The sequence below is a fragment of the Bidens hawaiensis genome, unplaced genomic scaffold (genome assembly GCF_021521415.1).
Source record: "Bidens hawaiensis isolate Kalapana, Puna unplaced genomic scaffold, B.hawaiensis_p1.1 tig00024798_1, whole genome shotgun sequence".
NCBI classification, from domain to species: domain Eukaryota; kingdom Viridiplantae; phylum Streptophyta; class Magnoliopsida; order Asterales; family Asteraceae; genus Bidens; species Bidens hawaiensis.
This window is the reverse complement of record NW_027493915.1, coordinates 70,178-97,675: the sequence shown is the minus strand read 5'-3', so window position 1 is coordinate 97,675 and position 27,498 is coordinate 70,178. Positions and strand designations below refer to the sequence as shown.

General features: G+C 37.6%; 1 pseudogene; it reads right to left on the bottom strand.

Annotated features, from left to right (window-relative positions):
* Positions 1-27,498, bottom strand: part of LOC143569899 (uncharacterized) — a 97,426-nt pseudogene that overhangs the window by 58,790 nt on the left and 11,138 nt on the right.

Below are 27,498 nucleotides of genomic sequence, written 5' to 3'. Positions count from 1 at the left end.
ATTGGTCTGACAAACCCAACTGGTCCAGCATGGATTTGCTGATGTTTCCCAGCCAGTTGCACATGTCTATATTGGTTGTTATATTTATTTTGCTATGTAATGTTAGGCATAGCGGTTTGGGGCAGTTCCGTGTGCGGGGGATATGCCACGGGTCCGTGGGCGGGGGATATGCCACGGGGGGTTGTGACTGATAGTCAGAGGTTTCACTTGTGGGCTCAGCATAATTACATCGATAATAATATTATTTTATGATAATGATTTATCATGGTTTACTCGAATTGTGAAACTCACCAACTATTCGTAGTTGACCCGTTTTCTCACATGCTTTTCAGGTACAATTAAGATGAAGTGATTGCTTACGTGCTAAGTGCTTGATGTGTGTAAGATTTGCGTGCTGGATGTTAGGATACATTATAACAAATAGAATTGTGTATCGTATTGTATGATGTGTGTATCACCTAGACGGTAATAAAATTCAAGATAATGTAATTTGAAGTATATTAATGTATTCAGTTTTCTTTATAAACAATGTGGTTGATATCAGATGTGTCTGTCGCATCCCGTTTACGTTTCCGCTGCGGTTGCGGGGTGTTACAGAAGTTGGTATCAGAGCCATTGGTTATAAAAGAATTAGGATGTCTTTAAAAGATACCTAAAATATAACCAGTAGCTCAAGTATTATAGGATCTGAATATCAACTAATAATTTATAGTGACGAGAGCTGGATGAACTTGGATGGACAAGTGAGTTATTATGGTCCGGAACATAATAACAGACTTGTCCGCACGAGGGAATTCAGGGGAAGTCACGGGGTACATTAATAGGTAAAAATGGCAACATATGTGTAAAGTATATAATAATATTTATACGTGCTAATGTGTATATATATAGATGTACATATCTTGTGGGTACATGTATTGAGAAATAGGACCCGGATAAGGAACCGGGGGATAAAATAATAAAAGTACCGAGGATGCTGAAATTTCTAGAGCATCGGTTGATGATAATGAGTCTGACTTATCGGGCCATAGTTATGATAGTACCAAGTTAGATTTCCCGTTTGACATTAACCAGAAATATCTAGTAACCGTCACTCCCAACCAAAATTGATGAATCCCTTACCCTACCAACACCGGTACCGTATATCTTAATAACCCCCTATGTTCACCCGAACCGACGACCCTCATGTACGGATGGACTTGTACGTGAACCCATTCTTATTCCGTTAAAAAAAAAATTGATAATAAATTAGCAGATAAAAATAATATATGGAAATATATATATGTATTCTCACTCCCAAACATATGAGTCATACCATCTCCAGATCGAGAATTACCGATTTTAGCGAACCTAGAACGCCGGAGGACATTGACTGAGCAAGCGATAGAGTTCCCCATAATAGTAATTAATAATATTTGAAGGCAACCCATGTTGCGTGATTACCTTGAACCTTGCAACTCCCTATGTTAACCTTACATCCGTTAGATGCCTATACCCATGTATACTCGAATAGAATGATTACCCACACAAAGAGGTGTTGGAATCATTATAGCATAGTTGGTTATTCGTTCGTAAGTGGTATACCGTGTATACCGGATATACGAATGGACACGGATATTATAACTCCGTGGTACGTAATCGTTTGGTGCTCACGGTGAGCATGTATCGGTTATGCTGACACGCAGAAGGATATTGAAATCAAGTATATTAAACATTAATCTTTGTTGAGAAGGATCTATATGTCAGTTGGTGACAAGAGTATGAAAAATATTTAAACGTTAACCGACGTCAGGTTAAGTCCATATGTTATTATATTTGTGGGACATATATACTAGATACTAGTATGTGTAATATGTATGATAATACTTGGTGTGTATGTGTACTTGCTGTTATAATTGAGCTGGTAACGAGTTATACGGTGAAATTAGTATTGATTACTGCGTACGGGATGAGTACAGCAGAATGACATAAAGAGAGTAACTCCAATGATGGAGATTGATATGATTCAGTTGATTGCTCAAAGATAGCAGATGATGATACTGAGTGTCGTATCACAGATCACTGCTAGTGTTGATGCAAATGTGATCGTAGACTTATAGATCGAGCAATCACATGATTATGAATATTTCAATTCTTAGTGTTATTACTAAGAGTGTTAATGTCTCACCGAATACTATTATGACTACAAGTATTAGTTATAAACTAAACATGAATAGTAGTCGTAATGAATTAGATCCGGTATGAAGGATATGTTTATCGGTTGTGTTAAGGGGATTATTAATTGTTTACTGATGGTAAAGGGAGGAATAGATTAGCGAGTGGATAGAAAAGACCGAAATGGTTAAGGATATTGGTAAGAGTCTAGAACATTGTGTAGTGAAATATGCTACAGATATGTTGGTAGATTATGTTGTATCGTGATGGAACACGATGGTACGAAATTATAGTTAGAAAATTATTACTCAGATGATATGGTCGGAATTTAAAATTCTTGGGCTAGAGCACTTTTATTCAAGTAATTAAGTTCAGAGATTGGAAACTGAGCTATGGAAGATAGAAATGTTGTATGCTGATCACTTAGAAAACGCTAATCGTTTGAAGGAATTGTCATGTCTGGTAACATGGCTAATTACTCCTGAAACTAAGCGAAGTGAGCGCAACATTGGGGACTAACTCTGTCGATAAGGAGCATAGTCAATCCTGTAAAATATACAACCTTTGGAAGGGTTGTGTCACAAGCCAGCATTGATATATTTGACTCTATGGGAAGCGGACTGGAAGGACGTTAGGTGAGACGTCGAGTAATAAAGAAGAGAAATGATAAAGGTATAGTGCAAGATAGACTTTTGAATAAGTAGGCATGTCCTACAACCCAGAATTATACCAAGACTAGTTCTGGTGTGAAAACATGAACCGCATGAAGGGTCCTTCCCTAAATGTGGAAAATATGGTCATCGGCAGGAAGAAGAATGTCGAGTGATAGTAGGCCACGGGTGTGGTAAAGATGGACGTAATGCCCTAATTGTAGAACCAATAGAAGCCATGTGAACCGGCAACCCCAACCCATTCGTGTACAACCACTCCGAACCCAACAACCTCAATAACAATCCATCCAAAGAAATCTAATTATGCCAAACAGTTGTACTTGCTATGAATGTGGCAGTACAGAACGTATCAAGAGAAATTGCCCAAAGTTGAACCAAGGTGTCGTTGGAAGACGAACCTTAAGACAAGCATCAACCTCGGATCAAGCAAGGAGCCGTGCTTTTGTGAGTAATTCGAATAAAGCACGTCATGATCCAAAGGTGGTATTAAGTACGTTGTAGTTTTAAATCAATAGGCTTCAGTGATATTTTTACGGTCGCCGATAGAAGTTAGTTCCTGTTAACCTCCTATCATTTGGAAAGATACCGATTAGTGAAACTATAGAACCCTATACTGTAGAATCGCCAACGATAAACCCCTAATGGTTAACTAAATTGTTCGGAATTGTCCTATTATTCTGAACGATTAACCTTTCCTTATTGACCTACGACCAGTAAAGTTAAGAAGTTTTGACGTAATAGTTAACATGGATTGGCTAATTCAACATGAAGCTGAAATCAAATATGAAAAGAAGATGATTAGAAGCTCTCTTTCGGACGATGAAGCGATTAAATACAGAGAAAAGTGTACGGTATTATGTTACCACTCTAATCTCATCTTGAGATGTTATAATATTTACGACAAGAAGACGTGGTGTATTTAACAAACGTGATTGCCAAAGTATTTAAATGAAGACATATAGAAGATATCCCGATGGTACGCGAATTTCCACAAGTTTTCCCAGAAGAACTTCCTGGATTACCGCCAACCCGACAGGTCGAATTCAGAATCGATTTAATGTCTCAAGCTGGCCCTGTTGCTAAAGCACCCTACCGACTTGCACCGTCCGAGATGCAAGAATTATCCAATCAGTTACAAGAATTGTTGGATAAGATTTTATACGACCTCGTTAGTCACCATGGGGTGCACCAGTTTTAATTGGGAAATGAAGGACGGAAGTGTTAGGATATGTGTTGATTAGGGAGAATTGAATAAAGTGACGATCAAGAATAGGTATTCACTTCTTCGAAGTAAATGATCTGTTTAACCAACTGCAAGGGGCGATTTATCTTTAGAAAATTGATCTTATATATAGTTATCACCAAATGAAAAATCCAAGAGGAGGACGTTGCAGCAACAGCGTTTCGGACTCGCTACGGCCATTATGAATTCTTATTCATGCCGTTCGGGTTAACAAATGCGCAGGCAGTATTCATGGAACTCATGAATCGAGTCTGTAAACCTTACTTTGACAAATTTGTCATAGCATTCATTGATGATATTTTGATATATTCGCAACGTAAAGAAGAGCACGAACGACGGTTAAGGAAAATTGTGGAAGTGTTAAAGCAAGATGAGCTATACGCGAAATTTTCGAAATGTGATTTTGAATAAAGAAGGCATAATCCCTTGGTCATGTTGTAAAGCAACAAGGATTTCGCAAAGATCCAAATAAGATAGAAACCGTTAAAATTGTGCCAAGCGCCGATTTTAAGTCTCCCCGATGGAGACGATGGTTTTGTCGCGTATTGTGACACATCGCGTAAAGGGTTAGGATGCGTGTTGACGCAGTATAATAAGGTTATAGCCTATGCTTCCCGACAGTTAAAAGTACACGAGAAAAATTACACTACTCACGACTTAGAACTGGGAGCGGTTATCTTCGCACTTAAAATCTGAGACATTATCTCTACGGTACGAAGTGCACCATCTTCACCGATCATAAAAGTTTGCAGCACATATTCGATCAGAAAGAACTGAATATGAGGCAACAAAGATGGGTCGAGTTGTTAAGCGATTATGACTGTGACATCCGTTATCACCCCGGCAAGGCTAACGTCGTAGCCGATGCCTTGAGTAGGAAAGATCGGGTTAAGCCATTGCGAGTGAAAGCGCTAGGGATGATAGTCCAGTCGAACCTTTCGGACCTGATTCGAGTCGCTCAACGTGAGACGTTGAAAGAGGAACAATTGGAAAAGGAGGGACTTTACGGCAATGAGAAGAATTTCGAACAACGCGTGGACAAAATTCTCTACTTCAAAAATCGGGCTTGGATCCCGACCCTCCATGACCTTCGTGATTTAATCATGGACGAAGCGCATAGATCGAAATATTCCATACATCCGGGGTCGGATTAGACTATTGATGATGCGAATATCTGAAAGGATCTTATTAATGGCTGAGTTGGAGAAAGATATGGATACGTATGTTGGAGGATATTTGAGTTATGCGAGAGATAAGGCTGCACACCGAAAACCCTGGGGAACGCCACAACGACAGAAAATTCGCCAATGATAGTGGGAATAAATTACAATGGATTTCGGGACGCAAATTCCCGTGATATATCAAAGGCATGAGGTAAATTAGGTAATCGCGGATCGATTAACCAATCCTCGCATTTCATCCCAATCTATGACGATTACCACAATGAACTCTCTCCCAAATTCATGATGATGAAATGGTATCTCGTCGTGGAGTACCATTTTCAATGATCTCAGATCGAAATAGTCATCCTACTTCCATTATTGGAAGGAGGGGAAGGAAGCATCGAGAGCTTGAAGCTTTCTATGGGTGAAGTAGTTATCACCAATTTGTTAAATTGAAAATGGGCGTCAATCAAGCCATAAGATTTGAATTGATTCGAGAACCAACCAATCGGATTTATAATATTTAAGATAAGTTGAAAGCAGCGCGAGATTGGCAAAGGATTTATGCCAACATTCAAAGGAAACCATTGTCGCTGGAAAGAGGTGACAAGGTATTTTTAAGGCATCACCTTAGAGAGGTGATATGAGGTTTGGCAAAACCGAAAATAGCTCCTTAATATACAGGACCTCATGAGACTATCTCCAAGATTGGTCATGTAGTTTATCGATTAAAGTACTCCAGGGGCTAAGTACTATACATAATGTTTTGCCATGTATACGGATTGAAAAGTGCCTAAGCGATGAGGCAACGAAAGTACTAGTAATAGAGGTACTCATAGAAGACATGCTTGATATCATAACTAATTCCGTAGAGATAGTAGACGGGAAAACTAAACAGTTTGGACATACCAAGCTTTATTGATTAAGATTAAGTGGAATTCACAGCGAGGACCAAATTATACCTGGTAACGCGAGGGTGAATTCTGAAGGAAAAACCCCCCACCTTTCTCTCGAAAGGGGATAGTGGGCGTGTAAAATTTCGAGGACGAAATTTCTTAACGGGGGGAGAATGTAACGATCCCGACGAAACCAGGGATACCCTAACCGGTAGATGATAGTTACGTCATATTTTATGTCGGGTACATGAGTTACCATGGTAATTATACGAGAATACATGGTTCACTGTACTGATTGTACGTGAATATATAATTCATCGTATTGAATATGCGATTAATCGATCGATAGTTATTGAAACCCGAACGAATCGAGGGTTCAATTATAGACGAGATATATGATATTTAGTGATGTTACGAAGTATTAAAGCTTCGAGATAAGTGGATTAAAGCACAGAAAAAGGATTTCGATTTAATAGTACGTCGGTGCGTTAAACGAAACCTTTAATACCAAACCGAGCAAGAGATGATCGATCAAGCCGAAAAAGATGCGCGATAATTAATGATATGATGTTTTAAGTTAATAAAAGTCATGGTTTAAGTTTTTAAAGTTTTTAAATCGGTTTTATATAAATTTCATTTTTAAGCCGAAAAACGACCGTTTTAGCTTCGTTTTAAGCCGAATTAGGCATTTAACCGAAAAACGAACTGAACCAGATTATCCAAAACATTATCCGGATATCCGAAATCCAAACATGTGGCCTAGAATGGAGAAGGTGGGTCCCACCCCACCCTCTTGACTTCCGATCGGAATACCCAACATTCCCCTAGCCTTCATTTCTTTTTTTTCATCAAGATATCCAACATCCATCTCTTCCTCTCAAGATCATGATCCAAAACCGAGATTTTGGAGCAAGAAAATAAGGTAAAGAATCGAGTTAATCACGTTTCCATCTTCGTTTCTTGAGTTTAATTGCAAGAAAATGAGGTTTCAAACATGAAAACCGATTCTTGCAAGATCAAGTGATGTATACGAGTTATACAAGGGATCTTGGTCCAAGAAAGGGGTTAAACGAACCAAGAACGAATTTTTACGGTTTAAATCTTTGTTTTTGAATCATAACCGAAACTATAGTTTAAGAGGCTTGATCGTGAGTGTAACTTGCTTGGTATTGTGGTATGTTGTTTGTAGGCTCTGTGTTTAGTGGTAGATAAGGCAGAAAGACGAGTTTGTAGCTTGTAGTGGCGGAAAACGAAAGGTATATTCGGTTATGTTCGGTTTTGGAGTTTTTGGACAGATTGTTGATCGTTTAGAGTTGGGTCATGAAATTTTACAGGGATGTTCTATATATGAAAATATGAGTTCTGTTAATTTTTGGTAATTTTTGGACAAAGGATGAATATTTGGTGAATTTAATGCTCGGTTTTGGCCAAAAATGGTGAAAAATAGTTAAATATCATGAAAACTTCTGGAAAATTGCAGATAAGCTTTTTATATCATGTATAAGTCACACACAAAATTTGAGGTCCGTTGAAGAAGTCTAAGTAGGCTTTTCGGTTAAACGAGTTCTAGGGTTTTCTAGCTCGGTTTTAGTGAAAATGGCATGTAAGAGAGATTTTGGTTCTGGAAAAATTACAGGGGACTATGTGGATGGCAGGGGACATCCAGGAAAAATTTGGGATTTTTCTAAGATCGTTTGGTATTTACGACATATTTAGTGTTTAAATGGTGTTTAAAAATAGATAAATAAATTTTAATTATAGAAATTAATTATGGAAATATTTTTATAAAATTCCCCACTGTCAAAAAGTGATTTGTGCAAAATTTCAAAATCCGAGATTAAACGGATAATTATTTGTGCTAATTATCAAACTTTTAAAGTTAAAACGCGTAAACCGGTAAAGTTCGCTTAAGCGAGCTGACTGGTGTATAAAAACCCTAAAAATGGAATATTTTCATATAAATGAGTTAAACAAGTAAAAATGAATCATCCGAAAATAATTCGGATGATTTGAGTAATTTTAAACTATTTTAACAGTTTCCGGTACGCCAAAGACGGAAACGGGTCCCGCGGCCAATCGGGACGTCTAAACCGAGCTATAATTTCACATCTTTAATTAAATTATCAGTCAACCACTATTTTCGGGTCGTGTGTGACCAAACTCATTTTTGAAACATAAAAACGGATAACCGTGCTAGGCACGCAAAACGAGAAAAACGACTAATAGTAATTGTGACCATGTAACTCTAAACGATATCACAATCTGAATCCGGAGAAGTACTTCGGGTACATTACTGGGTTAACAGTGTCCCCAGATGTACCGGTTGATACGGTTAAAAGATTATATAAACAATAAGTGTATAATAACGATCGTAGGGATCATATTACAGATTGGACGTGTTAATTGATAATGATTGTTGTTACCTGCTTGCATGTGCTAAGGTGAGTTTCACGAGCCCCTTTTTCCGAATTGATTTTAAATAGTTTCTCGGGGCGGAAGCATGTTATTACTGAAATGTTTAAATACATACTGAACGCATGGATTTGCGTGGATTTACATATATTTTATTGTACGGGAATCGTACGGAAATGTACTAAGATGGTAATTGTCTGAGTTGCTAACATTCTAAGGCCCCGGAACACGAGTGATTAACTGAAAGCCGGTAGAGTGTGGATAGTACTATTGGTCTGACAAACCCAACTGGTCCAGCATAGATTTGCTGATGTTTCCCAGCCAGTTGCACATGTCTATATTGGGTGTTATATTTATTTTGCTATGTAATGTTAGGCATAGCGGTTTGGGGCAGTTCCGTGTGCGGGGGATATGCCACGGGTCCGTGGGCGGGGGATATGCCACGGGGGGTTGTGAGTGATAGTCAGAGGTTTCACTTGTGGGCTCAGCATAATTACATCGATAATAATATTATTTTATGATAATGATTTATCATGGTTTACTCGAATTGTGAAACTCACCAACTATTCGTAGTTGACCCGTTTTCTCACATGCTTTTCAGGTACAATTAAGATGAAGTGATTGCTTACGTGCTAAGTGCTTGATGTGTGTAAGATTTGCGTGCAGGATGTTAGGATACATTATAACAAATAGAATTGTGTATCGTATTGTATGATGTGTGTATCACCTAGACGGTAATGAAATACAAGATAAAGTAATTTGAAGTATATTAATGTATTCAGTTTTCTTTATAAACAATGTGGTTGATATCAGATGTGTCTGTCGCATCCCGTTTACGTTTCCGCTGCGGTTGCGGGGTGTTACATATGACCAATCATCCGTTTGTCCTGTGGCTTTTCCTTTCTATAAGTTAACATATGATGCACTATCTCAGCTGTCATATGTTCCATATCAATAACATAGTTCACCAACGTCCGATCAATCACAAAATTCGGAATCAAATCTTGAATAATTAGCTGTAAAAAGCGAGGATACATCAAGAATTTCTTTGACTGAAGAGTTTGCTGAACCTGTTCCTTCAAATGATCAAATACTAACTCTGAATAATTATACGGCTTGTTCAGAATCAAGGCAACAAAGGCCGACTGCAAACTCAGTCTACACTCATCAAAACCACCGCGACGTCCACTCATACAATGAAGTAGAACATGCAACAGATACTTGTATGGTGCACACACCCCATTCTTATTCAACATGGACTAAAGAATATTTCCATTATAGGGCAAACGGGTGAATAGTCCTCTAACTAATGACCTGTCAAATTCACCCGGGTAATCGTCATTATCATCGAATTGAAGTACTCGGCGAATCACAACAACATCAATTTTAATTGGAGTTTGATTGATTGTAGCCTTGATGATCTGATTTTCTTCAACATATGTAGCCGTGTTCCAAAATTGTCTGATAATACTTAGATACACCTTTGGTCTAGCAGTGATAGCATAGTGTATCTTTGATCGTCGTAAGAAAGTCAACAAATCTCTAAATGTTTCCAAATCAGCTACATCTTGATCAACATAAGCACAAATGTTGTGCTTTTTATCAAACGGCAATAAGATCACTTCAGCTTGTTGATCCTGTGGAGGTTGTTCTGGTGGTGGTTGATTTTGTTGTTCTTGATCAGCCATGTTTTACTGTATAAATAAAATCGAATATGAGAAGAGATATCAAAATATATCAACATATCTATAGATGGTGTATATACGTAATCAAAGGATATGTATAATTAATATATTTACGCGTTTTAGACGTTTTAAATTCTTTAATTAAATTAATTGAACATCTAGTTAATATATTAAATTAAAAAAAAATGAAATGTCATTCGTTAACTTCTCACTGATTCGTTACAATACTGTAACGAATCATGCGATTCGCTATCAAGTAAATTAACTAACGAACTGGACATAGCGAATTACTATATGATTTTGACGAACTAACATCTAGTTCGTTATATTTTAAGCGAATCCACAACTGATTCGTGGAATGCCTTATTCGCACAGCTAGTTCGTGTAGAAACTTAACGAATTGGACACAAAACAGTCCCAATTCGCTCAGACTAACGAATGGTCCAAAATTAAGACTTTCTCTGTGACTCGCATAGTCAAGGTCAAAATAAGGAAGAACAACAACAGTCAACATTATAAACCCATATTCAATTAGGCCATAACTATCTTTGAACCATCGAGATAATGATCTCGTTGTACTCGGAATCACGCTCATAAGCTAAGATCGATGAGATTGAGGCTCAACATCTCTAAATACCTAAGTTAAACTAACTAAACATAAACACCGAGACCATGAACACATAATTAACCCAGCAAACAATAATCAAATGTTGATTAGAGTCCACCAAGGGTATCGAAATCACATTCAGATCACAATGACATCTAAATCATCAAGTTATTAACATAAATTATACATAAATAGGTTTAAAAACTCGGAAACCCTTAAACCCTTAAAAAATCAATAATTTAGCTAACAAATCACAACCATTTTTGACGAAAATTAGATCGCAATGATCGTCTATACCTTAAAAATCCAAAGATATCTTAGAAATATCAAAACGTGAAGGTTGAAATTTCAGAGAAAATTTTGAATAAGGTTACATTAAGGAAGAAGGCGAATAGTGGAGAACTGTTCGTTTTCTTGTCTTTTATAACCTTGCACACAACCCGAGGTACAGCTGGCACGAAGTAGGCACTTCGTTTGAATTAAAGTTAGCGAATTAGCCCATTCGCTAATTCATTCGTTACCTTAGGTTAGCGAATCACTTCCTGATTCGTTTCATTAAGTTAGCGAATCAAGATATGATTCGTGGCTTGATTCGTTAAATATGCATAACGAAGGGATGATTTGTTACAGAGTGCGGAAGCGAATTAGGTGAGCGAACCAGAAGCTAGTTCGCTAAAGAATCACCTAGTTCGTTATCCATAATTAACGAATTAGATTCTAATTAAAAAGTCTTTTATTTAATTTTAAATTAAATAATTAAATTAATTAATTAATTAAATAAATAAATTAGGTTATCGAGAATCTTTTTATCCCGACAACCAAATACCTTAAAAAGCGTTTCATTTTTTATGAAACATAACTTAAATTAATATGTACAAAGAAAAAGAAAGAAAATCTTTTTGGTATTTTGTAAAATAAAGAATAAAGAATGTATTTACAAAAGAATATCCGAATCATAAAAATAGACAATTTTTTTTTTCATTAATTTTTCAAAAACAGAACATATTTTTGTATTTTTTGTTGAGTTTGAGCAGAGAATCATATTAACCAAATTGCCCTTCCATCACAGTTTTATATTTCAGCGATATTATGACTGGCAATAAGTCGGTCATTGGTATTGTTATCCACATAAATCTAATAACACACATTCAAGTATTTTTGTGATATGATTAATTTGTTCAATTAAAGCACAGAATATCAGAAACTATCAGCCTCTAATCTCGGTTCAAGCTTAATTTGATTTTTTGCCAAATCACCCCAACTTGACTTAAACCATTATATTGTTAATCAAAAATTTTTATACCAATTTTGAAATTTTGAGCAATGCATCAAGTTTCCTTTACTGTGAGTGAGTATGCACGAGTCCATCTGTCGGCTTACATACATTGTATCCCCTGGGGTCCGTTTCTTAATGGTATTAAGATGCGCGCAAGGGAGGAACAAATGTATGACTAACAGCGGATTTTGATCAAGTCAGTAATTTGGAAGTTTGTACTAAGTACAACAGTGATCATGTTTAATGACTTTGGGTTTGCTCTAGAAAGCGAGTGAAATATTAATGCTTATAAATACCCAGATGATTAAACCGCATAAAGACTCACAGTGTCCAGAATCCTAACGCTTGTTATTTGCTTTATTTTATTTTTGGATGATCAAACAAGTATAAGGCTCGAGTATGACTGGTTATTACATTTCTGCCATCCTCACCGAGACTTTTGCTAGAGACTAACACCTCTTTCAATTTGGCGTTTCTTTATGTTTATATCACATACTTTACTCTACTGGGTTGTTTTAAGACCTACCAATGCACCAATGCAATTAAGCACACAGTCTTTTAAGCTTACTTTTTGCTGGATTTGGGGTCAAGATAATCAATGTATTATCATGTTCTCTTTTTGCTTCAAAAACTCAAAATTTTGAGGAGCATAAAATAAAGAAAAGATAAATTTAATCGCCCCAGTTAACTTAAGTTTATAAATAAATGGCTAACAATCAATTCACAAGTGAATAATAGGACCAAGACATGCAAGCATGATTCACAAACTTAAATAACCGACATAATTTTCAGCGAGAAAATAATCTAAAAACGTCTGCAAAAATCTTTTTGGTTTTTCTCTATACAAATTTTAAAAACACAATATTTTTGTCCTTTTCAATTTTCTTATAAACAAAATAAACTTCACAATCTTTTTGGATTTTCAGATTTTTCTGTACAAACATAAGTCACATTCTTTTTGGTTTTTCAAAATTAAAATGTTTTTGGTTTTTCTAAATATTTAAAAGAAAAACATTAAAAAACAGAAATCACAATATTTTTGAATTTTGAAATTTTTTAATGTTTTTGGATTTTATCTATACAAACGAAAAACACACTCCTTTTGTATTTTCTAGATTTTCACCCCCTAAAACCAAAATAAATTTTAAAAGAAAAATATAACAGAAAATAAAGATAGTCATCCTTGTTTAAGGATATCAGCAAGGGTCTTCAATCCGTTTAAATCAAGAAAAAATTTAAAACGCGTTTTGTCAAACGCTTTGGTAAATAGATCGGCTTTTTGAAAATCTGTGTGCACTTTCTCAAGATCAATTAATTTCTTTTCGTAGCAATCCCGTATAAAATGATATCGAATTTCGATATGTTTCGTTTTAGAATGTTGTACGGGATTCTTGGTGATACTAATTGCAGCAGAATTATCAATCAGGATAGGAGTAGTAAGAAACTTCAAACCGTAGTCGCGAAGATGTTGTTGTATCCACAAAACCTGGGAATAGCAACTCGAGGCTGCAACATACTCAGCTTCGGCGGTTGAAGTGGAGACCGTTGTCTGCTTCTTACACTGCCAGGAAACAAGCCGGCTTCCTAAGAATTGACATCCCGCTGTAGTAGGATTGAAATTGATCTTTCATCCTCCATAATCTGAGTCTGAGTAGGCGGTAAGATCGAAAGTATTATCTTTGGGGTACCATAACCCGATGTCAGGATTTCCCCGTAGATATTGCATACGCTTGACCGCTGCCAGGTGAGTCACTCGGGGACTAGCTTGGTACCTAGCACACACACAAACAGCAAACATTATGTCGGGTCGAGAAGCAGTTAAATACATTAGAGAACTAATCATAGCACGATAAAGGGTCGGATCAACAGTATCCTCCAATTCATCCAGTGATAAATTGTGACCCGCTGGAAGAGGAGTAGAAGGGATTTTTCCGGCAGTAATCTTGAATCGGCTCAAGACGTCGTTCACATACTTAGTCTGGTGAATAAAAATTCCGTGAGAAGACTGTTGAACCTGCAACCCTAAAAAGAAATTCATCTCTCCCATCGAGCTCATCTCGAACTTTGTTTGCATGGACTTCTCGAACTCCTTACACAATGTGTCGTTTGTAGACCCAAAAATAATATCGTCGACATAAATCTGGACTAGGAGAAGATCGTCACCAACAGTTTTATGAAATAAAGTGCAGTCGACAGTCCCTCGTTTGAAGCTATTATCAGTCAGATGGTCGGCGAGCGTGCCATACCAAGCTCTCGAGGCTTGATGTAGACCATACAGGGCCTTGTTTAATCGGTAAACACGGTCCGGATAATCAGGATCTTCAAAACCAGGAGGCTGTAAAACAAACACTTCCTCGTGTAATTCACCATTGAGAAAAGCACTTTTAACATCCATTTGATAGACCTTGATATTCTTATAAGCTGCATATGCCAGAAAGATTCGAATCGACTCTAATCTTGCCACTGGCGCATAAACCTCAGTGTAATCAATACCCACTTGCTGATGAAATCCCTGCACCACTAAATGTGCCTTGTTTCTCACAATTACTCCACGATCATCCTTCTTACACTTATATACCCACTTAGTCGGAATTGCCTTCTTGACTCTAGCAGGTTTATCAGTAAGATCCCAAACACCTAAACGAGCAAATTGTTGTAGTTCTTCTTGCATAGCTTCTACCCAAGAAGGATCTTGTAAAGCCACACGAGGAGTTGTTGGCTCGACTTGAGATAGAAAACAGGAAAACTTAGCAACAGCTGCAATTTCAGATGCATGTAAGTCAGCATGAACACAGAGAGCATTATTATCACTTGAAGAGGCGATTTGATATCGTGTCTGAACCCCTACATCAAGGTCTCCAATAATGTTTTCTTGTGGATGATAATTATGAATCCTGATAGTCGGATTTCAAACACAGTAACATTTTCAAATAAGTTAGTATAATGTTCACCCAATTCAGGAGATGAAATATTATTCCCAATTACTGAAGCATTATCATCAGATGAGGTAGAAGCAGTATCAAAATGAACAGGAGCTTCGTTTGGAGCAGCAATTGGAGCTTCAACATCATTTGAACTTGCAAATCGTGGAATTTCCAAATGTTTTTCAAAATACGCCCGAAGTACATCTTCATCTGGATGATCAGTTGATGGGGTGAAAGAATTAAATAGGCCGTTTTAATCAAACATCCATTCAGGACCTTTCCCTTGTGAAGGAGTAGTGTACTTCTGACAATCAACATGGTACCACTCTTCGACACAACCAGACGTAAAATTGAAAACTCGTTTCTTAGGTGACGCATACCCTAAGAAATAACCCTCAACGGCCTTCTCTTCAAATTTACGCGCATCCCTCTTCAACATAGTACAAGGACACCCAAAAGGTTCCAAATACTTTAAGTTAGGCTTACGATTGCTTAATAATTCATAACTGGTCTTCTTTCGTCGTTTAACCGTCAGAACTCGATTAAGAGTATAGCAAGCCGTATTCACAGCCTCATTCCAGAATTGCACAGGAAGCTTAGAATCAACGAGCATGGTTCTTGCAGCTTCAATCAAGGTTCTGTTCTTTCTTTCAGCAACTCCATTTTGTTGAGGTACATAGGGTGCACTATATTCTCGGTGAATTCCCTTTTGGATACAAAAGAAATCCAACATAGTGTTCTTGAATTCTGTTCCATTATCACTCCGAATTCTCCTCACCTTTTGTTTGTAAAGTGATTCGATTTTCGTGATAAGGTTTTATACCAAACAGGCGTTTGATCTTTTGAGCTCATGAATAAAACCCACGAATATCTCGAATAATCATTAGTCACGAAAAGACAATACCAGTCTCCAGAAATACTCGCACGATTCACTGGACCAAACAAATCCATATTAAGTCGTTCAAGAGGAGTATCAATGGAATTCAATAACTTAGAGGGATGTGTCGTCTTCTTCTGCTTGCCCTTTTTGCATGCAACGTAGTGATCGGATAACTTAAAATTCTTTAACGAGACACCCTCAACTAAGTCATTTGCCATTAAATAATTCATATTTTTGACATGTATGTGACCCATTCTACGATGCCATAGAATCGAGTCTTTCTCGGTTGCTTTCGAGACAAAACATGTTTCGATCGATGTGGATACCTTAGAACTCATATTTAAGACATAAATATCATTTGATCGTGGTGATCGCATGACAACCATGTCCTTGGGAATAACATAACCCGGTTTCAAGATAAGACATTCTTTGTCAGTAAATATCGTAGTGTACTTTTTATCACAAATCTGCGATACACTCAATAAGTTATGATCAACTTTGTCGCAATAATTCACTTTCTCAAACGTAATGTGACCATTTGAAACTTCACCCTCTTGTGTGATCATGCCCCCAGAATTCCCAGCAAACGCTACATAACCCCCTTCAATATTTCTTACGTTGGTTAATAGGTCGAGATTCCCAGTCATATGACGAGAACATCCGCTATCCATAATCCAGTTTTCACCAGATATGGTCTTGGATGAACCCTACACACAAACAAAAGTGATTAGTTCAAAAAGGCAGCCCAGGCCTCGGTCTTGGTCACCTCTTGGTTTTCTTGGGAAAAATTAACTTTACTTGCATTCATTTGTTGTTCAGCAACTTGTGAATAAGTTGCAGGTTTCTTTGACTTTCGTCTTAGATACGCTGCCTGAACCACATTTGAATTTTCATTCTTACACAGAGGAGCAGTTGGAATAAACTTGGGTTTAACTTGACCATGAGTCTCATTAACATGAACCACTTTACGAGGATTCACATTAGAGAACATAATATGAGTATCATCAACATACGACACAGGTCGTTTCAAAATCTCCTTTACCACAGGAATCGTTTGGAATGGTCCTGTATAAAAGGATGAAGATTCTGCTGATACTTCTGACTACAATCCCTCACAACGTGACCAAGTTGACCGCATAAGAAACAACTTCGCATGTCTACACGATGTTGTTGCGAGGTATTTGGAATGAATGACCCAGAAGTTTGATGATGACTCACATTTTTAGTCATGCTCTTAGCAAACTCATCAGATAATTCAGATTTCTTCTTTAAGTAAAAATCTAAATTAGAACAGTTCGAAAAACTTTTTAGTGTATCTGTCCCAGTTGACTTCACAAAGTTAATTTTCTTAGCTTGTTTTAAAAGTTGTTTTGCCTTAGTCAATGGGTCAGATTGAACTGATGTTTTTGCTTGAGCATACACACGTTCAAGTTCTTGAATTTTTGAAGCTTCATTGACAAAAACACTCTCAATAAGTTCAGGTTTGATAATACTTATTGGAATATCTTTTTCAGTGAACATCGTATCCATTCCCTTTAACTTAAAAACTCCAGCCGATGAGGACTTAGAACTCAGAGGATTAATGAAAAGCATTAAGTCCTCGTCAGAAATCATTGGTTTAACTGACTTCTTTGCCCTCACTGGTTTGGTTTTCACAGTTTCTTCCTTGTTCACTTGAGATTTGAATGAACCATACACAGCTTCCTCAAACTCTTGAGGTTCGCAAAGAATATGATTAGAACTAGGAATGTTCTTATTCTTGTGTATTATCTCAGGTTCAAACACATCTTGAATAATCATTTTGTCAACATTTTCAACAAAGACCTTTTTACTTTCCACTTGAGGTTTTTGAGGAGCAACTTGGGGTTTGACAATTTCTGGTTTAACCAACTTAGGTTTTTCAGAAATCACAGATTCTTTTTGAATCAAATCCTCTTCTTTTCTTGCAAAAGGATTAATTTTATAATCATTATGGAAAGGTGGTGGAATTTCAACAAAACCAATACCTTTCTTGGAATCCTTTTGTTTTCCAGATACCTCAATGATTTCATTCAATAGAAAAGATGAATTTCTAAATTTCCCCAATTTGTTCTTCAATTCAAGAACCTCATTCTCAAGCTCAGTTATCTTTGAACGATGTTTCAAAATCTCTTGAAATTTTTGTTCATTAATTTTTATCTTCACATATAACTCAGCCTTGAGATCGTGGTTACTTGTCGACAATGCTTCAATCTTTTCTCGAGATCTCATTTGAGACTCAAGAGATTGTCGATAAGTATCCTTAAGAGAAGCAATTTCACTTATTAGACTATCATTTTGATTTTTCAATGCTTCTAACTTAGATTTGTTAGATTCACAGTCAACACATGATGCTGTAACAGATGAAGTAGAAGAAATAGAATTACTAACCTCGTTAATCTTGGCCATGCAAGCAAACATTGATTCGGAAGGCTTGTCGCAAGAGTCGTCAGAATCAGATCCAGAATCATTATCGAAAGACATCTCACTACCAGTTTAATCTTGACAATCTTTATGTAACCCAAACATAGCCAAATTTGCTTGAACATCATTGCATAGTAACCGTTGTGACCAGTCGGTTCCATCTGCTAACATTGCTTGTGTTGTAGAAGAAGATGGTTTCTTTTCAGCATCACTTCCTCGTGGTGTAGAAGCATTTTGACTTTGACCACGAGGACCAGTGTATTTTTTCCTTAGTTTGTCACATTCCTTCGCAAAATGCCCAAATTCTTGACAATTATAACACTTTACTTTTAATTTGTCAAAACCCAACTTCTTGTTTAAAGCTGGAAGATCTTTTCCAGTTCTCTGCATGAATCTTTTAACTTTACGGACGATCATAGCCATGTTCCATTTTAAATCCATGATTTCTAGATCATCTGGATCTATCTGATCATAGTCCTCATCTGTTAAATCACTTGTGGCAATCTTATTACTCACTAAGTTTTCATATGAAGACATAAAAGCTGTCAGAAAAGCAAAGTTTTGCTCAGCTTCCTTCATATTAACACTAGGTGGTGTAGCAAATGGATTTGTATTAGTTGAACTTCCAGAACCACCAGAATTACCACCAGAGTAGAAACAAACTTTTGGATCATTAACCATAGTTGATTCTTGTTCACTTGCAGCATGAGTAAGAAAAGCAGTGATTGGAGAGATCGTTGAACTAAGAGGCATACTTCCACCATAGAAAGCTGGATCTTGATTTTCTTTGGAGGATTTTTGACACTTAAGATCATACTCTCTGGCTTCGATCTTTTGTAAAAATTCAAGTGCCGTCAAGTCTTCATTCAAGAAATAGTCATTTTCTTTCAAGACCATTAGAAATGTTGAGTAAGAACTTGGAAGCACACTTTTAATAGTATCAATTTTATCCCTTTCAGAAATTTCCATTTTCATCTTGTCCATTTCAGCAATTAAATGACTAAATCTTGTAGTCATCTCTTCAACTGTTTCTCCCTTCAATAGATTAAAGTTTCGAAACTGAAACTTGAGCATCACTTTCTTACTCTCAGCTGTGTTTCCCATGCTTCTCATACGCAGATGTTGAAATAAAGGCGCACATCTCTTGATAATACCAACTTGATGAAAGATATTTTCTGGTAATGCCATAGTCAGAGTAGAATAGGCTTTTATCTCGATTTCTAAAGCTTTCTTCTCTTCTTGTGAGTATTGAGAAACAGCTTTAGGAGTATACCCAATAGTATCATCACCAATCATTGGTGCCACATAAACTTCATCAAGACAGTAAAAGCAATCAGGATGAACAGATCCCAAATGTGCACGAAACCGAGGTTCCCACTTGGCAAACTCACTGACCTTCATCAATCTTAGACATTTAGAATGCGAACCTATCTCGGTATCAAGTTGCAACATCTGTTGCATTAACATGTTTTGAGACGCTAATGCATACATACCGGCCATCTTTGAAAAGTTTCAAAAATTTAAAGGGTGTAACAAATAAAATTTAACAATCTGTGAACAGTTATAGCGAACTGTGAACAGTTATAGCCAACTGTTAACAGTGTTTAACGAATCAACTCTTAACAAGGTTAAGATTGACCAAATGGCAAAACAGATAACGAATGAGATGAAGGTTTAGCGAATCACAAGTCAACTTAACGAATTGACCAAAAGAATCACAAAGGATTAGTTTAGCAAATCACAAAGGATTAGTTTAGCGAATCAGATGATAATCAGTAACGAATCACTAAGGAATGCTTAGCGAAATAAGATAACGAATCAGCTACAGTTGATAGCGAATCAACTATAACGAATCAGGTTGTTACAACCGTTTGTAACAAACACTGACACCTTATGCCACGTGGCAAAGGTTGTTAGGACACAAATCCCAAGTTGGACGCGTGTCACACGAATCAGATTAGGCGAATCATTCACTATAACGAACAGGCTAGCGAACTACTTAAAATGGGTAACGAATTGACAAATTCAAATAACGAATCAAGATGAAACATCTAACGAATCACCATACAGATGATAACGAATTACGTTCATCTTCAAATCTTCAAACATTCAACAAAATTTTCCAGAAATTATGAAGATCAACCCAGAAACCCAGAAATACCAAATCTGTAATACTACCTCGTTACTCAACCAAATCGCACAAATTACCTATCAAACTCCTCGTAATCTATTTCCAAATCCAGTACACACAACCTCGTGACCGAACGATTTCAATTACTCAACCAATTTATCCAATAACAATACTCTGTTTCGGACTTAAACCGAAAGCAATACCAAACAACACAAATCCAAATCAAATCTCAATTCCTCTAATCCGAACCTAGCCAATACCTTAACCAACACAAACTCAATCCAATCCGTCGATAATTCAACCAATTCAAACACAAATTGATTCAAAACCTCTTAAACAGAAAATTTAATAAAAACGATAACAAAATCAACATGAAATCAAGTGTATGAGCACCAACAGCTCTGATACCACTTGTTTGATATTTAATTCGTTATAAATTACCTTAACGAATTAACATTTAATTCGTTACAATTACCTTAACGAAATACACCTTAATTCGTTAAATATTCCTTAACGAATTAGCTACAGTGACCACGAATCGCTACAGTAACGAATCAGGTTGTTGGATCTGTAACTGCTTCGCCGGAAAAACGTTTTTCGCCAGAAAAAGCTGTTACATCGCCGGAAAAGCTCAGATCTGGCCGGAATCTGGATTTTTTGAACTTCATCCATGGTGAAATCATCAAAACACCATAAATTACCATGAAAATCACACCGAACCCTCAGTTTTTCACCACGATTCCGAATCCAACAACAATTTACCTGAACAATTACTTATTCATCTCCAAATAACTTAAACCATAACATGCTCTTCAATGGTGAAAACTTCAATTCACCATAATTAACCACCAAAATTGACAGGAACATGTGAATTTCAATTCTAAACACGAATCCATCATCCAATTAACTTAACAATCACTAACTCATCATAAACTGAATCATAAGTTAACATGCTCTTCCATGGTGAATCACTCAATACACCATAACTTAACCTCAAATTACACAAGAAGTTCCCTCTTCCATCCATAAACACGAATTCAAACTCAAATCCACCAATAACACACTAATTTACTCCAGATCTGACCAAAACCCGAAGAACACGAAAAATACAAAAAAAACTCAGATTCATACCTTAATCGAAGTATCCAGAGCAGCTCCTGCTCTGATACCAATTCTGTAGTCCCGTTACGGATCTAGCCGCTATGATACATCGATTATACAATATGATATAGATACTTTAAATACATAGTTTATTGATAAATAGTGTGAATAATTACGTAATAAGTTATAGAGAGTATTAACCTAGATCTAGATCTCTTTCTAAATATGTACATACCTAATTATGAGCATGGAACAACCTATTTATAGGCCACATGCTCCATTTACAATAAATATTCAATCTAGACTATGTATAAATTATTCGAATGCTACGGACAACAATTTCGTGCACTAACAGACACCCCCTTTTCTGTAGCTATCGATTAATTTAACCTTGAACACTTTAACTTTTGTCTTCCATGCACTAACAACACTTTTGTCTTCCTCCATGTCTAGAATTACAAAATCTACTGGGAAAACAAACCTGTCACGTGATTAATCCGGAAGGGATTACCGTGGACCCAGCTAAGATTGAGGCAATAACGAATTGGAAGACTCCACAGAATCCGACTGATATACGAAGCTTCTTAGGGTTAGCTGGCTACTATAGAAGATTCATCGAGGGTTTCTCCAAGATAGCCGCGCCGCTGACCGTTATGACCCGAAAGTCGATAGTATTCAGTTGGGGAAAGTTTCAAGAAGAAGCCTTTGAGGAACTAAAGAAGAGACTCACGCAAGCTCCAATCCTTGCTCTACCCGATGGTGACGAGGATTTAGTTGTTTGTGCCGATGCCTCGCATCAAGGGCTAGGTTGCGTGTTGATGCAGAGGGGAAAGGTGATAGCTTACGCGTCTAGACAGTTGAAAGTCCACGAGAGTACTTATCCGACGCATGATTTAGGGTTAGCAGCTGTAGTGCATGCTCTTAAGATATGGAGGCATTATCTGTACGGTAGTAAGTGTACTATCTATACAGATCATAAGAGTTTAAAGTACTTCTTCGAGCAGAAAGAATTGAACATGAGGCAGAGAAGATGGTTAGAATTGATAAAGGGTTACGACTGCGATATTAAGTACTACCCTGGTAAAGCTAACGTGGTCGCCGATGCACTAAGCCGTAAGAATGAGGAAGTCCTTGCAACCGTGAAGTCATACCAATTGATTATGAATTCAAGCCTTTTCGAAGAAATCATCAAGGTGCAGTCAGAGGTGCTAGTAGACGAGAAGTTGGTAAAGAAAGAAAGAATTTACGGCCAGCAAGACGAGCTAATGGAAAACACTCATGGTATTAAGACTAGGTTTGACCGTATGTGGATCCCACGCCATGGAGATCTCAGAGGTCGAATTTTAGATGAAGCTCATAAGTCAAGATATTCGATTCATCCAGGAACTACGAAGATGTACCAGGATTTGAAAAGAGATTATTGGTGGCCAGGAATGAAGAATGATGTGATAGATTATGTCAGTAGGTGCTTAACTTGTTTACAAGTCAAGGCAGAGCACCAGAAGCCTTATGGAAAGATGCAACCCTTGGAGATACCAGAATGGAAATGGGAACACATCACCATGGATTTTATAACTAAGCTACCTCGTACAGGTAAGCACCATGATACCATCTGGGTGATTGTGGACCGTTTGACCAAGAGTGCTCACTTTCTGCCTATACGAGAGGCTATCTCATCATAAACGTTAGCAAGCTTGTTCATTATAGAGGTTGTATCTAAGCATGGAGTACCGTTATCGATCGTGTCTGATAGAGATACACGGTTTACTTCGAGGTTCTGGAAGAAGTTCCATGAAGCTATGGGAACAAGATTGAAAATCAGTACGGCGTATCATCCTCAAACCGATGGACAGTCGGAAAGGACGATCCAAACCCTTGAGGATATGCTACGTGCTTGTGTTTTAGACTTTGGAGGAAGTTGGGATGATCATCTGCATCTAGCAGAGTTCTCCTATAACAACAGCTACCATTCAAGTATTGGTATGCCACCGTTTGAGATGCTTTACGGTAGACGATGTAGGACCCCGGTGTGTTGGGGAGAGATTGGTCAGAAGGAGATGGGAAGCCTATAAGTTGTGCAAGAAACCTCTTCGAAGTTCGATCAGATCAATGCAAGAATGAAAGCTGCTCAAGACAGACAGAAGTCATATGCTGATAAGCGGCGACGACCGATTGAGTTTAACGTTGGTGACAATGTGATGCTCAAGGTCTCGCCTTGGAAAGGAATCATTCGTTTCAGGAAGAGGGGAAAGTTGAGTCCAAGGTACATTGGACCGTTTAAGATTATAGATCGTGTAGGTGAAGTGGCTTATAAGCTGGATTTGCCAGAAGAGTTAGAAGGAATTCATTCAACCTTCCATGTTTCTCATCTGAGAAAATGTCTAGCTGATAACACATCCCACGTGCCGTTAATGGACATTGAGGTTGATGAACAGTTGAACTACATTGAGCAACCGATCGAGATAGTTTACCGCAAGGAGAAGCAGCTTCGTCACAAGGTTATACCTTTAGTGAAGGTGATATGGAAGCATCGCAAGGGATCGGACGCTACATGGGAAGCTGAGGATGAGATGCGCAAGTTTTATCCGAATCTGTTTATGTAATAGTAGGTTTCGGGGACGAAACCTCTTTAAGGAGGGAAGACTTGTAACATCCTACTTTCGGTTATATTAATAAAATAAAGTTCGTTTATTTTATAGCGGGTCGTTATCGGTTTAGTTGAATAGAATACGAGATGGACTTGTGTTGGGTAAATGGATATGGGCTATGGACTTGGGTTATGGAGGAATGAAGGAAAGACCATGGGCTTAAGCCCATGATCAAAAATATATATACCCTTAATCCTCCATTTAATTCATTTACACATATCCCTTACACCATCCAAAACACACACTTAAGATTCTCTCTGTAGTTTCTCTCTCACTCTAGCCGAAATATAGAAGAAGAAACGGATCCCGACCCAAGTTAGTCGTGCACAGCTCAAGAAGGGAATAACCGTAAACGGTGAACGCAACTGCATTGAGGTGAGTTTCTAGCCCCACTTCCTTGTTATGTTTTCGGGGCTGTGTGCATACTCGATGTGATAGTGAATACACGTATCTTAAGTGATAAGTATATGCCTTGTATGATTTACGTATGATGATTGCTTGACGGCGCGTGAACGATCTTCGGATATTGCATGAACCGTCAGGTGGTAGTTAAGACATGATTGATAAGTATGATGAGAGATATGATGTATGTATGAATATATGATGTATGCATAATGTATGTATGTTATGATGATGGTACGTGAACGCTCTTCGGAGATTACACGTATTGTCAAGGAAAGCATGTATGAACAGGTAAGGTGCAGTTACACGAAACAAAGGGACCAGACCCTTATAATATCTGTGATGTTAGGGACCAGACCCTTATAATATCTGTGATGTTAGGGACCAGACCCTTATAATATCTGTGATGTTAGGGACCAGACCCATATAATATCTGTGATGTTAGGGACCAGACCCTTATAATATCTGTGAGGTTATAGGGCGAAAGGCTCTTTAAAACGTATGATTATGTATGTATAGAAAGTATGAAAGTAAGAATGAAAGTATATGCACTTATGTGTGTATGAAAGAAAGTTAAGAGGTTAAGTATGAAATGTAAGAAGGTATTGTATGATTATGTGATTAACTAGAACTCACTCAGTGTAGCTGACTTTTAGTATGCACGCAGGTGAGTAGAACGAGGCATGTAGCTTGAGGAGGACACATGGCAGAGTTGGACAAAGCTGGCATCTGAAGATTTTGCTATGATGTTTTATTTTAAAAGACTATGTTTTGTTTTTAAATGACTATGAATGCTCGATAAGACCAGAATTATGGTTATACAATGTAATGGTTTGAATGTTTTTAATGTTCCGCGTATGTTTTAATTAACTCTGATATTTAGAACCGCGTTTATGAGTAAATCCAACACAAAAGTAGGGCTACCGGTAACGGGGCCTTAGAGGTCGTACCGCTCCTGAGTGTAACAGCATTAGCTGTTGCATTCGGGTTGGTGATTGTGTTGCTTGGAAGAGTGCCACGTGGTCTTTCGGATAATTGTCGGGCAATTTGTCCGATTTGGGTTTCTAGGTTCTAAAGTGATGCTTGTTGACTTTTGAGATCGGCTTCATGTTTTAATAATACTCCGCTGATATCAACAGCTCTTGAGTCGGCCTTCTTTTCTGCTTCATTTGTTTTGGTCATCAGTTGGATTAGCATTTCTTCGATCTTAGAGTAGCTTGGGTTTTGATGGCTACTAGAACACTGATCTTGGAATTGGGGTTTAGGCTAGAAGGGTTGATTCATCGGTCTTTTTTCGAATCCGGGTAAAGGTTGAGTGTTACCTCCATCTTTCCAGCCGAAATTCAGGTGGTTTCTCCATCCTGGATTGTAGTTATTGCTGAAAGAGTTGTTCTGTCGAGCGATGAAATTGACTTCTTCCATGGCCATGATGGCTTTTTTACAGTCACTCGTCTTTTGATTTCCCCCACAAGTGTCACAGGTGAGTCTGGTTTTTGATAGTTCGGCTTGAAGCTGTTCGAATTTTTAAGAAAGGGCTTCAAGCTGTGCTATGACAAGAGTGTTGGAATCGACGTGGTGTATTCCTTTATGGGTAAGTGTAGATCTTGGTGGGTTGTAAGCGAAACTCTTCTTTGCGGCTTTCTCCAGGACTTCAAATGCTTCGTTAGGTGATTTGGATCCCAGGTCTCCACCAGCGATTTGGTCGATGGCCTGTTTGTTTTGACTGGATTGTGCATCAAAGAAAGTTTGAACTTGTAACCATACACTCAGTCCATGATGTGGACATCTTCTTAGAAGACTTTTTTATATCTCCCATGCTGCGTGTACCGACTCATCATCATCGGTCCGGAATCCGGTAATGCTGGCTCGGTATTTGGCAGTTTTATCGGGTGGAAAATATTTGAGGAGAAACTGTTCAACCATCTGGTCCCAAGTGGTTATGGAACCAGAGGAAATAGATTCTATCCATTCTAGGGCTTGGCCCCTTAGAGAGAAAGGAAAGAGTTTGAGTTTGATTTGATCGTCTGAACAATTTTGGATTTTAAAAGTTCTGCAGATTCGTAAGAATCGAGATATGTGAGAAAGAGGGTCTTCGTCGAGGAGACCATGAAATTGAACTGAATTTTCCACCATATGAATGGTGCTTGATTTGATTTTGAAATTTTCGGTGATTTTGGGTGGAGCCACTCCATTGCCGTAGCCTTCGAGAGTTGGCTTAGCATACTGTCTCATGTTCGGCTCATTATTCTGGGCCGCCATCATTTCTTCGGTTTGATTTTCTCCTGATGTGGTGGCGTCTACTGATTTGTCTTTGATTCCTTCGGAGGTTTCTGTAGTCCGTTTACGTGCTCTTCGACGAAAGAGTCGTTCCGGTTCAGAAATTGGAGAAACAAGCTAAGCCTCAAAAGTAGAGGACATACATGGGACTAAGTCAAAAGTAAACACTAAAGTAAAAGTTAGCTAAAGTTAAACTAAAGGTTAGTCTAAGTTAAACTACGAATTAGGCTAAGCTATTCTAAACTATCTAAGGTCTAAGTTAATTAAGCTAGAGTAAGGTAAATAAAGGTAAAGAGTAGGCTAGCCATAAAATTATATATTGCCATAAAATTATATATTTTAATATTTAGTAAAAAGAGTAAAGATAAAATAGAAGTTTTTTTAAAAAATTTGTACAATTATAGACATTTATTAAAATAAAACTTGGATCGTTCTTAGAAACGTACCGTGTCCCCGGAAACGGCGCCGAAAAACTTGATGCGTGCGTGCGTGTGGTATAAAATATAGAAGGATTGAATGATTTGCTTTTGCACAAGATCGTGTTTTAAATTTATAAAAGTGATTTCTACAAAGACTAAACACACAC